The sequence below is a fragment of the Spinacia oleracea genome, chromosome 1 (assembly GCF_020520425.1).
Source record: "Spinacia oleracea cultivar Varoflay chromosome 1, BTI_SOV_V1, whole genome shotgun sequence".
In the NCBI taxonomy this organism is placed as follows: domain Eukaryota; kingdom Viridiplantae; phylum Streptophyta; class Magnoliopsida; order Caryophyllales; family Amaranthaceae; genus Spinacia; species Spinacia oleracea.
In genome coordinates, this window is record NC_079487.1 from 49256811 (window position 1) to 49270725 (window position 13915).

Below are 13915 nucleotides of genomic sequence, written 5' to 3' on the forward strand. Positions count from 1 at the left end.
GAACATAGAAATTAATGTTTGATTTCCCACGCAACAACTCATTGTCCTTAATCCATGCTGCCATTTCAAAACACGATGATCTGTAGCTCGTCCTTGCCAATAGTTAACTCCAAAGGGATCTTGCTTGATCCTTTGCCAGTGTTTATGCGTGTAGCATCAATATTTATCATCTCTTCATTTCCTTGAATCAAGAACTATGCCTATGTACCATAAGTTTTTCTTGATCTCAATCTAGTTGATCTTTACTTAGACGAATAGAGATTGGTATATGTTCGTCATGCCTAAAGCCATACGATACATTTTTGGCGATCCTCATATTATATCATACATAATAAATTCTTTTGCAGAATTATTCTCAATTGAATTCTATTCATGTAACTTTAGCTATCCAATTTCAGTAGATACCGAATCCAATTAAATTCTTTGACATATAATATAGGTGAAGAATCTCATTAGATTCTTTGATGTTTAACTTAGTAATTCTTATACATAGTTTAAACATTCATTACTTAGATTTATTCATATGGGACGAATATTTTTAATGGAGTATTTCGTGTTTGATTTAGTAAATGTCATTACTTAACCTAAAACAATATTATAAGATCTTTGTAAATAGATCTTAATACCCAGTATGTACTAAGTTTTGCCTTGGTCCATCATTGATGAATAATTTCAAATCTAAGTCATTAGCATTAGAATGTTATTTCACAATAGAGAGATATGTGTGTGATACACATACGGCCAATTAGTTTTACATACTCCCACTAAACTTGTTATATAACTATAAGAATCATGTACATTTTATGAAACTAAAGTACTTATTAGCTTCATTAAAATACAGTTCAAATTCCCAATTGCTTGCTTAAATCTGTACTTAGATTTCATAAGCAAGCTTTCCTTTTCAAGTATTTATTTGGATCCACAAATCCTATGACATTCCATATACATAGTTTCTTCCAACATTTGATTGAGGAAGATTTTTTGTCATCCAATTTCCATATGTACCAATATGCAATTATTGCTTGATTTATAAACTGGAGCATTACGATTTTGCATGAGATTTCAACACAATCCACACCATGAATTTGCTTGATACCTTTAGCAACTAATCTAGCTTTGTGTGAAAACACAATTTCATGTTTGATGGTTTTTATCCTTAAAACTAATTTGCAACCAATAGGTGTAAACAATTCTTACAAATCAACAAAATGTCAATTTTGTCATCAAAACATTGATTATGTTTTATGGCCTTTAACCATTTGAAACATTGAGTCTATATATGGCCTCTAACCATTTTATGGAATCTGAGTTTCGTCATATCTTTCTTACAAGTCACAAACTCATTACCATCCTTGATAATAGTTTGACTGCAAGTTGTAGGTTTCTTCTTTATCTAATAGAAGAATCTCATAGTTTCAGTGACCTAAAATTTATGCCTACTTGGGTATAGAACATCAAAAAATAGAATATCAACAGACACTTGAAAGTCCTTTGAATATTATGTCCTCCTTGAAGCACTTGTGAAGTCTTCTAAGAGATGTCTATTCTTTAAAGCCATTTCTAAAATCCTTAAAGAATAAGTGTTCGCATTTTCTCAAGAACTTCGAAAAGCCTTCGGAATCTCCGTTTTATGTTTGTTGTTCGCCTCGAAGATTTACGAGGTCTATTTTCTCCCACTTGTCATTTTGGAAACGAATCTCCAAAAGGACATTATTTCGAGAAAAACAAATTATGTTCTCAAAAATTCATGGTATGAGCAATACCCTAGTGTCTCATTTGAATAAATTACAATTAAGCATATATCTATACTTGGGCCTTAGTTTGTCGAGTAATAAACAATAAGCTCCCACTAAGTTTAGAAACACTTTAGATATACATATTTATTATTGAAAAGATATTTTGAAATTACTTTTCAAAAGGTTTGACGAATTTGGTTTAGTTTGGTACGTGGTAGTTGAGCTTTTTGTTTAGAAATTATAGGAAAATTCTTTATGATTCATCATTGATCGAATCAAGTACTATTTGACTTCGATCATTCCAATTTAGATAAATGATATCTTATGGAGCTAGATTGTGAAATTACAACACATAATAATTAATGATCATTCTTGGTATAAGTAATCATCAACATGATCTAACCTAGATCTTTATGATTTCTTGCCAAGTGGGTTTTATACTTCTGAATCTTTGAACTAGCCAAACAGATTCAAACTTATATCACATTTGAGTAAAAATCATGTGAAATAATAAAGTCATAAAATCTTTCTTTAGCTTTGAATTCTATTGTCTAGGCGTTCTAACAATAGTTCATATCTTTTGTTACTTTCAACAAGTAAGACTAGATTGTCTTGAATTGATCTAGAAATCAATCTACTTTCAAAATCCATCAAAATAGAGCTTTTAATGTTACCTTGTTGATATGGTCTAAGCAACAGTGCTAAAGGTTAGTGGAAATCAAATCAAGAGATTGATTTGAACCTAGTTAAGTTCTTTATTGTTAAAGAGTTGTTTGTTTTAATCAAGCATATTGACTCAACCCGTAAATGACCATTTTATTCAAATAACAAACAAACATTGTTTTTGTCTTTCTTGAATGTGAGTCTTTCTGTGTTTGAAAATAGAAATTTAGGTATGCTGATTATCATAATAGCCATTAAGTTCCAGCCTTGAAAGGACTTAAAACAAACTAGATGACCCTACAACCAATGTAGCATTGCCATGCTTCATTTCCCACTTGCGGGTCATTAGTGTAGCCTAGCTTCTATTGTTTGAGTTATTACCGAAGTAAGAACCTCAAGCGGTATGTGATTCCAAGGAAGTTTGATTGCTAGGTAACTTCTCTTTAAACATAAAATTATAGGTAGAAACGGAATTGTAAATTCCTTTTATTTGTTCCTTGTTTTCCTATTTCTTGTACCCGTTCTTATAGTCTTAAGAATTGAATTCTTTAGTGTTGACTTTTATACCTTGTTAGACATTTCCAATGTCTCTCCAACAAAGTTCTTTCAATTTTATTTATGTTGAATATTTTGCTTCAACTAGATGATCTTACCAGAAGCTTCTAAAGTTCTCTAAGCATCAATCTATTCGAATGTCTAGGAACTAGACTCATTCGAGAATTAAATGGACAAAGATATTAATTTGTTAACCATTGGTAAAGCTGAGTGTTGAAACTCAATGCTTCATGATCTCAAAACTACATTGTATTTTGAATTCACAAGAACCAATCGGTTTTCCATTCGACTTTGATCTTCGAAAACAACCATAAAAGTCGCTAAAAGAAACGTACATTTTAAAATCCTCATTTTGTCTCATTTTCGTGAATCGTTCATGGATTCACTACCAATCGAAGAAATTTATTGTTACCTTTCTAAAAGGATTTACTGCAGTGTAAGATATTTAATTTTAAACAATAACTAAAACATACATTGAAGCATGCAAAGTCTAAACATTTATCATGAGTAATAACTTGACATTAAAGCAATCATGCAATTTAAACAAGTCATTCGCATTTTATTCGAATTTATTGTTCCGACAGGTGTGAATAAAATGAATCCAAGTTCCTTAAATCATTGAATAATTACATTTTGTATTTAAACTCAATTCTAAAATATTTTAGGTACGCAAAACCTTTGCTAATAGTCTAGAAACTAATCTTGGTTGATAGGTACGTCTAAGAAATTATTAGGTAAACCTATCTCATTTGCCATGACATAAAAGGACTCCTTACTTATATCGTTGAGCTTCACCAAAATTAACATGTACTCAGAATTATTTGTTCACCTTACCCCTTTAGGATCAACAAGTAACACCTCGCTATGGCGGAGAACTATTACTTAGATCGATGTAAAGGTTATCCAAGTAAGTGTTATTTTGGCATGACACCTTTTAACTCAATTTTTAAAGTTTCGAACTTAAGGCTCTTACTATGTTGGTTAGATTTTAAGTGAACTAAAATCCTTCATCATGCAACATAATCAAGCCATAATCTAATGCATACTCAAGACATATTTATAGCAATAAATAACTTAAATCATGCATAAGATTTAAATGTGATCTAATATGGTCCGACTTCATCTTGAAGCTTCAACTTCAAACTCCGTCTTAGAAAATGGTTAGGAAATTCCGTCTTGAATTTCACCGGCCATGGGAGGCGCCATTTTCTTCAAATAGGATATGCTATAATTAAAACTAATTACAACTATTTGATGGTACGCATGCCATATTTAAAATAAAAACTTTGGTGCATTAGACCAAATTTACATTCAAATTAATGGTACGCATACCATATTTTCTATCCTATTTGGGCCATACTAGTCACTTTCCATAACCTGCAAAACAGTACATTTACTATATACCATTCACCCATTTATTTATCAATGAATGGCCCACATAGTAAGTTAGTTGAAAAAATCATGCATCACATAAACATTTGCAGCAACTAATCAAAGGTTCCAACAATCTACAAATTATTCAACCTTATTAGTCCTAATCGAGTTGTTTTAACCTTAAAGGAATGTAGACCTAATCAAAAGTTAAATGACTAAAAGCTCCCACTAAAACCAAGAATTTACATGCTTTACAAATTTTAAACATAAAATTGTATTTCCTAGTCCAACCGAAAACTTACAAATTTAATTAAAATTTAAATCTCATATAAAATAATATTTAAATCCCGTGATTTTATTTTCAGTTGATTAAAATTAATTAATTAAATTTTATCAAGATTATAATTTTATTAAAATAATTAGTATAAAATAATTTATAATAATTAATTAATCAAAATTAAATTCCGAGAAAAAATGAAATTACGAAATTAAATTTAATTAAAATCTTTTTCAACGGAAACATAAACAAAATGGCCAAAACGTGCCAAGGCAAGGCCGTAGGCCGAAGCCCACGCCTCGCCCAAGAAGCCACGCCGCAGTACCCATAGGCCACGTGCACAAGGCAACGTCCATGGCCTGCTTTGTTGTTGGCCTAGTGACGCACCACAACAACGCACTAGCCCTTCGTTGTGCTTGCAGTTGCGCGCTGGGCAGAGGCTTGCGCAGCGGCACGCGAGCTCCCTTGCTCGTTGTGCTGCTGCCTTGCCTCGTGTCTTGCGCTACGATGCATCGTCGTCTTGCTCGATCACCCGCACAACACACACCGCACAGGGCCGTGCCTGCCGCGCATGCCCGTGCTTGCTCATTGCTTCGTACCGCATTGGGGATGAGCTCCCTTGCTCGTCGTCGCATGCCAGCACTATGCAACACCCCTTAAGGGTAACATTTAGCTTCCATTTCTTCGTGCGTGCAAGATTGGTGATCGTTTTATAAAAATTAATAACTTTTATGTTTTAAATTTGACGAAAAACTAAAAATCCATATTAATTTCACTAAATTTAGGCGAAAAATCGAAAATTTATTATTCAAATTAATTTCCGATTACATATATTCTTAGGGATTAAAATCTAGGTCATAAAATTTTAAAACTTTTCGATTTTAACAAATTTTATGGTGGTTTTTTAATCATAGGATCCTAATTAAATTATCAATTAATTATGAAATTCAAAACAAATTCTAAATTATTTGAAATTCAACGAATTAATTATAATTACAAATTAGGTTGTATAATTAACAAGTTTAGGCTTTAAAATTGTTAAACATATACAGTAGGTTAATCATAGATTCAAGATTTACATACAAGATTCGCAAATATTTAATTTAACATCATAAAAGTTACAAATTTTGTATTTGAAAAACTAAAACCTCCGAAAGGTCATAGTTAGGCTTCGAATTTGGGAATTCTAGCTTCGGCGTCAAATCTATGATTTTTGTCAGAATTTTAAAACGTCGTTTACATGCGAAATTCACTATAAAAACATAAGATTCCGACCATTATTGACAAAACTGCCGAAAAAACCTACGAACATATAATCAAATAATCGCACGAATTTGCAATTAATTACATCCACGAAATTAATCACCCCTTTTATTCATTGCAAATTTATAAAATTTAATCCATGTTAACAATAATTGACTATGGAATTAATTAGAGAGTCGTGATACCACTGTAAGGTTATGGATAATATAAACAATATAATTCATACGGAAAAACCATAAAGCCAGGAATCCAAATTAATTGCCACATAGTCAATTGGCACAATTTAGTATGCATAATATGTGATGCGTGTCTTCCCTAGCTGCTCCCGAACTGAACAAAAACAAGTATATGACTCAAAATGTCGCCCCTCCGTAGATAGTCCACAACACGTTTGGATCCGCCTTAGATTCAAACAACTAGAATATTCTCTAAGGTTTTATGTGCACTCAGTAAACTCACAATGGTGATAAGCAAGTATTAAATTCTCCCTTGAATTTAAGTGTTGGAATAGAATGATAAATTGTGATCATGAATCACATATTTTTAGGGCAGAAATAAGGTGTTGTAATCCTACTAGGAATCGATTAACTAAATCCATTAGGACTCTAGTTAATTATAACATTAGAATTCTAGGGACTATCAAACACTAAGTATTTTAGATTTACCCTTAATATCTAATTTTAGTAGATTTAGGAAAACTATAACTTGTGGCCCAAAGTACTTGCTGCGCAAGTAGCTTGGCACACAAGCTTGCTTAGCTTGCAAGCAACCGGCAAGCCAAGGCCTTGCAGCGTGTGGCATAATCCCACGTTGCTGCGCTGAGCTAGGCTTCCTAGCAACAGCACGCGGCCCATGTTGGGCGCTGCTGCCGTGCTTCGGCCCAAGCGTGCTTGGCGTCCAGCAACAGCACGCGGCCCATTCGCTGGGCGCTGCTGTCTTGCTCGGCCCAAGAGTGCATTGCTCCGCGTGGGCTTGCTTGGCGCTGGGCCTGGTGCTTGTGTTGGGCCTTGCGTCTCGCAAGCTCGTTCGTCGAGCATTCGCACATCGCGCTTGCCATTTATTTTCCTTTTCCAGAATTTATTTCCGATTCGAACAATTATTTACGTTTCCGTTAATATTTCCAATTCCGACAATATTTTCCGATTCCGATAATATTTTCGATTCCGGTAATATTTCCGATTCTGGCAATATTTCTATTTCCGATAATATTTTCCGATACGAACCATGTTTCCTCTTCCCGGCAACATCTACGAATTGGATAATATTAATATTTCCTTCATGAACCATATTTCCGTTTCCGGCAATATCATCATTTCCGGAGTATTCCTTATTTTGCCTTTTGACGATTTCAGCTCCCGCTGGAACCGAGATCCGTCATTTACGAATGTTCACAAATGGAGTACTTAATGAATAATATATTCACTTAAATACTTGATCCGTTCACATACAATTTGTGTGACCCTACGGGTTTAGTCAAGAGTAAGCTGTGGATTAATATTATCAATTCCACTTGAACTGAATCGGCCTCTAGCTAGGCATTCAGCTCACTTGATCTCACTGAATTTATTAACTTGGTTAATTAATACTGAACCGCATTTACTAGACTTGGCATTGAATGAATACTTGGACGAAGGGCATTATTTCCTTTAATGTTACCTTTCCTCACTTTTATGTTTGTTTATGCTTTTGTTTTATTTTTAAGAAATTTCGCTTTAGGTAACGAGTAATAGTTCTGAAGTCTATTAGCTCAACTGGTAGAGCTATGTACAATTGCACAATGGTGTAGGTTCGAATCCTACATAGGCTATCAATGAATAATTGTATGTTAAAAGTAAACTTCAAGAGGGTAATTTAATGGTAGACTATATAATAGGGGTCACTATATGTAAACAAAAAAGTAATTGTAACAACTGAGATTTATTTAAACAAGGGTCATTATAGGTTAAAAAGAAGGTGACTATATTTAATTAGGGGTCACTATACGTTAAAAAAGTAACGATAACAACTTTAATTTTATTTATAAAGGGCCATTGTAGGTTAAAAAATGGTGATTATATTTAATTAGGGGTCACTATATTGTGGCCTATGAAAAGTGTATGTCCACCTTTTAACCTCGTGTATTTAACCTTCTCACTACTAAGTCAATTCTTAATAGATCAATCTCATGACTCCTATGAGCTAACCCCTTGTTAGGAAATCAATTTTAGAAGGATGATTGGAGATGGATGAAGGGGTGACTATATGGAAAAAGTTCGGCACTATACATTTAAAGGGGTCACTACTTCGATTGACCTGATGCAGGTTTATATGCTGCTTACTGCATGATCAACTTTTGTGCAGTATTATTCAGGTTATTTCCTGTGCAGTTTTGTGGTCAGCTTGGGTTGTTAAGGTGCTAAGCAGCGATAATTTTGATCTGTTGAGCTGTTGTGCCTTGTTGAATGTGTTCCTGTAGACCTGATGTCTTTAAAGAACTGGATCATTTCGTTCTCTTCTACTCAAGTTGGTCCTTATTCTAGGTCCGTGCTGTTGGGAAGTTCTGATTATATTCTCTAAGAGTCACTATGTGAAAGAGAAGGGTCACTGTATATGTAAATTGGTAACTACAAAAAGAATAAGGGTACTGATGTTAACTGGTTTCGATCCCTAAAATTAGTGAATTAGTTTGTCTTAGCTCTAAATCTTGATTGCATCTTATTGGTTTGAACTTCATAGCCAAGGTGAAGTTTTTTTCCTGAACATAGACACATAGTTGACCATAGAAGATTATTGTGCATTCTGATGTTGTGCAGTCCGTTTAAGCAAGTTTGTTGTGCAGTTTGATGTTGGCTTTGTTTAGTTTCAGTTTCATAGAAGACTGTATTGTCTGTTGCGTTTTCGTAAAGCCTATTATCTCAATTGGAGAGCCAAGCGCAAGTGCACTATGATGTAGGTTCGAATCCTACACAGGCTATGTAAAGATAACAATATGTTAGAAAGTTAAGTTTGAAGGCTAATTAATGGATAACTCATGTAAATAGGGGTCACTATATATAAAATAAAGGTAAATATAACAATACTTAGGGGTTGGGCCACTATGTGTGAAAACTCGGTAACTATAATAATAGTGACTATTTTTTAAATAGGAGTTACTATATGTCAAAATTCCAAAGTTTGTTTCTTAACTCAAATCCTTACAGTAACTCAATATTATCCTTATTGCACTTTTGTCTCAGTAGGTGTTTTTGCATTCAATACATTGTAAGGGGATCTTTGATGTAATCAGCTTCGCTTTAAGAGTTAACTTCTTTGAAATTGTAGCCCCAATGACTTGCTTATATAATTCATCTGTGATGAATGCAGGATGATGTACATGTGGATATAAATGAACCAGTTGGATGAAGTTCAAAATCTAATTGTACAGCAAGTACGTGGTCTCATAAACCGTATAGCAAAAGGGGAATCAACCTCTGAACTTCATCGGCAAGCAACTCGGGACTTAGAATTAGTTGTCTGTTCCTAGCACTCAAGTTTCTTCCGCCTTATTAAATTCCAACGGAAGTTCATCCGCAATACAAAAGAAGATACTAAGAAAAAGGGGAATTAGAAGGGGAAGAACGAGGTTGCAGTTCATTGTACCATCTCGATCCAGGATCAGTGACAGACAATATTAAGTTAAATTCGGCATAGCCCCCAGATGAAGCAGCAGTATTCTGATAGCCACCATGACTGCTTGGATTTGATGTTGGTTATTTACCTTGCAGCTGATTAAGTTTATTTTGGCAAAGTTTGCCAGAAAATGCAGCGACAGGTGTAGTGTTTCATGTTGTTGTTGCCTTGCAGCTGATGTAAAACATGATGGTCTCAAATACCATACTGATTACTGTCCCCCCCCCCCCCAACTTCCTATGACCTTTACTTATCTTGAAATCTACTCTAACCGTCACTTTCTCTAGTGCTACTGCAAACAAGGCACACTGCTAATTTTAACCTTACTTTCCTAAACTCTATTTTAGAATTTTGAATAATGACATGTTTGTATATTTAAATAGGGTCTATATATTCGGGAGTATGTAAAAGAAAGGTCACTATATTTAAAAAAGGATCACTATACGTTAGCGTATGTAGGACTTGAACCTACATCCTCTGGGCCAACGAAAGTACACATTGCTCGACCAATTGAGCTAATAGGCTTACAATCTTAAAGGCATTTTCACCAACAACCATTGAAACAAGGTAGATAACCCATAAACAGAGTTGAAGGAAAACTTTGAAATCTAGAATTGCTCAAATACAATAAAATGACAATAATCAAGTTATTCTGAGTGCATACAACAAGTCAACAATCACAAGCCAAAATGAAAAATTAATCAGGTTATTAGTAATAGTGACTCTCATAAGCTTATAGTCACCTTTGTTGGTGATAATAGGAAATAAATTTAATCTGTAATTACTCGAAGACTACTATCTAAGGTATTGTCATAAAGTCAAAGAAACAACAAATTTGAAACTCGATTTAGATTGAATTTCATTTAACTTTTTAACAACTAAATTCAAAATAAATCAATCACAAAATGGAATTCTAATATACGAAGTAGTTCATGCACAAATTAAATCAAAGAATCCAAAAAATATGAATTTAATTGAAGAAACCCTGGAAATTGAAGAACAAACAATGAATAAAATCAAGAATGATTAGAGAAAAGATGAGAGATATTATACCTGATGAGCGAAGAATCGGAGATTAGGTTTTCAGATCAATGTCGAATTTCTCAAAAATCTACCTGATAGATAGAGAAAGTAAGAAGAGAGTGACGAGAGGCATGAAAACAGAGAAGGCAAGGAGAGAGATGGAAATAACGAATTAGCGAAAGAATATAGAAGGGCCGCGGGATTCATATATGCACAGTTGCACGTGTGGGCCTTATGTCCACACAATTTTATACACACAATTTTATTGTGGACCAGGTCCACAGAAGAATTTTCCATGTCTATATCACAAAAAAATAAGTTATGTAGATGCGCAAATTTTTGGCTGTACCCGGGTACAGCCAAAGCTGGCTGTACCCCCATCCAAAACGATGTCGTTTTGTGTTGTTTAAAATGAACATTAATATACTGGTACAAAAATGAACATTTACTATTTCGGAAATGAACATTTATTTATTTATTTGGAATGAACATTTACTATTTTGGAAATGAACATTTATTTATTTATTTGGAAATAAACTACAAAAATGAACATTTACTATTTCGGAAATGAACATTTATTTATTTATTTGGAATGAACATTTACTATTTTGGAAATGAACATTTATTTATTTATTTGGAAATAAACAATATAAGCGCTTGTAAAAACATAAAAGACCAATGAAGTTAACAATTTCATTATGAACATTAAACATATATTTATTGTGAACAAACAAATAAACAAGAAAGAACAAATAATTCAACAAAAAAGAACAAACAATATAAAAAAGAACATAAAATTCCAGAAAAAAGAAAAACCAATACAACAATTATGAATAATTTTATGATGAATTTTAAAGCCAACATGAAAGAACAAACAATACAACAAGAAAGAACAAATACTGGTACAAAAATGAACATTTACTATTTCGGAAATGAACATTTATTTATTTATTTGGAATGAATATTTACTATTTTGGAAATGAACATTTATTTATTTATAAGGCGCTTATAAAAACATAAAAGACCAATGAAGTGAACAGTTTCATTATGAACATGCATTAACCATATATTTATTGTGAACAAACAAATAAACAAGAAAGAACAAATAATTCAACAAAAAAGAACAAACAATATAAAAAAGAACATAAAATTCCAGAAAAAAGAACAATCAATACAACAATTATGAACAATTTTATGATGAATTTTAAAGCCAACATGAAAGAACAAACAATAAAGAAAATAATTATTATGAACAAACAAATAAACAAGAAAGAACAAATAATTCAACAAAAAAGAACAAACAATATAAAAAAGAACATAAAATTCTAGAAAAAAGAACAAACAATACAACAATTATGAATAATTTTATGATGAATTTTAAAGCCAACATGAAAGAACAAACAATACAACAATAAGTTTGATGAATGAATTTAAAAAACAACAAGAAAAAACAAACAATACAACAAGAAAAAACAAACAATACAAAAAGAAAGAATAAAAGATTAATGAAGAGTTTAATTATGAACATTAACCATATGATTATTATAAACAAACAAATAAATAAGAAAGAACAAACAATATAAAAAAGAACATAAAATTCCAGAAGAAAGAACAAAAAATACAACAATTATGAAAATTTGATGATGAATTTATAAAACAACATGAAAGAACAAACAGTACAACAAGAAAGAACAAACAGTACAATAAAAATGAACAAACAGTATAATAAAAAAGAACAAACAGTCGACAAGAATGAACAAACAATATGAGCGCGTCGTTTTTGGGGGTACAGCCAGAGCTGGCTGTACCCGGGTATAGCAGTTAGCGATATATGTAGATGAATAAATTTAATTATAAAGTGATAGAAAATTAATAATGCTAAGGTAACAATTTGCACGCGACATTATTATAGAGTAAGTTAAACTAAAATTTATTGAAGTAAGAAATAAAACCTTAAATCTCTTTCCTAATCATAAGACCCAATTCCACGACTCTTTCGAGGAAAGTCCTAAGGATCAGTCAAAAGTTAAAGCCTACTAAGTAATAAGAGGCCCTAAACCCTTACTCTTATCAAAACATCTCCGTATCATTGATAAGAGCACATACACCCTTGACATGTAGCTTGGGTCAAGTGATAATTGACAGGACAAAATGACTACAATGTTGACAATGTACAAGGGTCAAAATTTAATTAACTTGACCCGAGTCGCATATGTGACCCAAGGTCAAGTGCATTAAAATTGGAGGTGGGAACGACTCCATCTCCACTTGCAGTTGCATCGGCTGTTTGCATGCAAATATTTAATGCAATTTGTACCGTGATTATATTATTGTATGCATGCAACAAATATTTCAAGTTGTTGGTCTCATGTGAACCAGCCATGCATGTAATTAATTAATTTTTTGTTTAACAATCCAGTTATGTATCAATTTTACTTCATTATGCTAATTTATGTTTAAGATTATACGTTACATTTTTTATTTATATGTAATGTTAATTTAATTTCATTTTTTCTTCGTTTGTTAAAATTAATAATTGTATTTGAAGGTGAATTTAAAGTGGAGTATATGTAAAAGTAAAAAAGTGGGTAAGATAAATTAATGACCTTGAGTTCTGGCCTTGAAAGGACTTAAAACAAACTACATGACCCTACAGCTAATGTAGCATTGCCATGCTTCATTTCCCACTTGTAGGCCATTTTTGTAGCCTAGCTTCCATTGTTTGAGTTATTACCGAAGTAAGAACCTCAAGCGGTATATGATACCAAGGAAGTTTGATTGCTAGGTCACTTCTCTTTAAACATAAAAACTTTTAGGTAGAAACGGAATCGTAAATTCCTTTCATTTGTTCCTTGGTTTCCTATTTCTTATACCCTTTCTTATAGTCTTAAGAACTGACTTCTCAAGTGTTGACTTTTATACTTTGTTAGACATGTCCAATGTCACTCCAACAAATTTCTTACCATTTTATTTATGTTGAATATTTTGCTTCAACTAGATGATCTTACCAGAAGCTTCTAAAGTTCTCTAATCATCGATCTATTCGAATGTCTAGGGACTAGATTCATTCGAGAATTAAATTGACAAAGATATTAGGTTGTTAACCATTGGTAAAGCTGAGCGTTTAAACTCAATGCTTTATGATCTCAAAATTATATTGTATTTTGAATTCATAAGCACCAATCGGTTTGCCATTCGACTTTGATACTCGAAAAAAATCATAAAAGTCTATATAAGAAACGTACATTTAAATTGCTCATTTTCTCTCATTTCCGTGAATCATTCTTGGATTCACTACCAATCGAGGAAATTTATTATTACCCTTCTAAAAGGATTTACTGCAGAGCAAGAAATTTAATTATAAAAAATAATTAAA

At 32.6% G+C, this 13915-nt stretch overlaps 1 long non-coding RNA gene across 1 annotated transcript; it reads right to left on the reverse strand.

Annotated features, from left to right (window-relative positions):
- Nucleotides 1-3489: 3489 nt before the first annotated feature.
- Nucleotides 3490-10729, reverse strand: LOC130467879 (uncharacterized). The gene is made up of 2 exons (XR_008927879.1): nucleotides 10570-10729; nucleotides 3490-4331 (listed from the first exon to the last, which is right to left on the reverse strand). It is a non-coding gene; the product is annotated as an uncharacterized lncRNA (long non-coding RNA).
- Between the last annotated feature and the right edge of the window lie 3186 nt (nucleotides 10730-13915).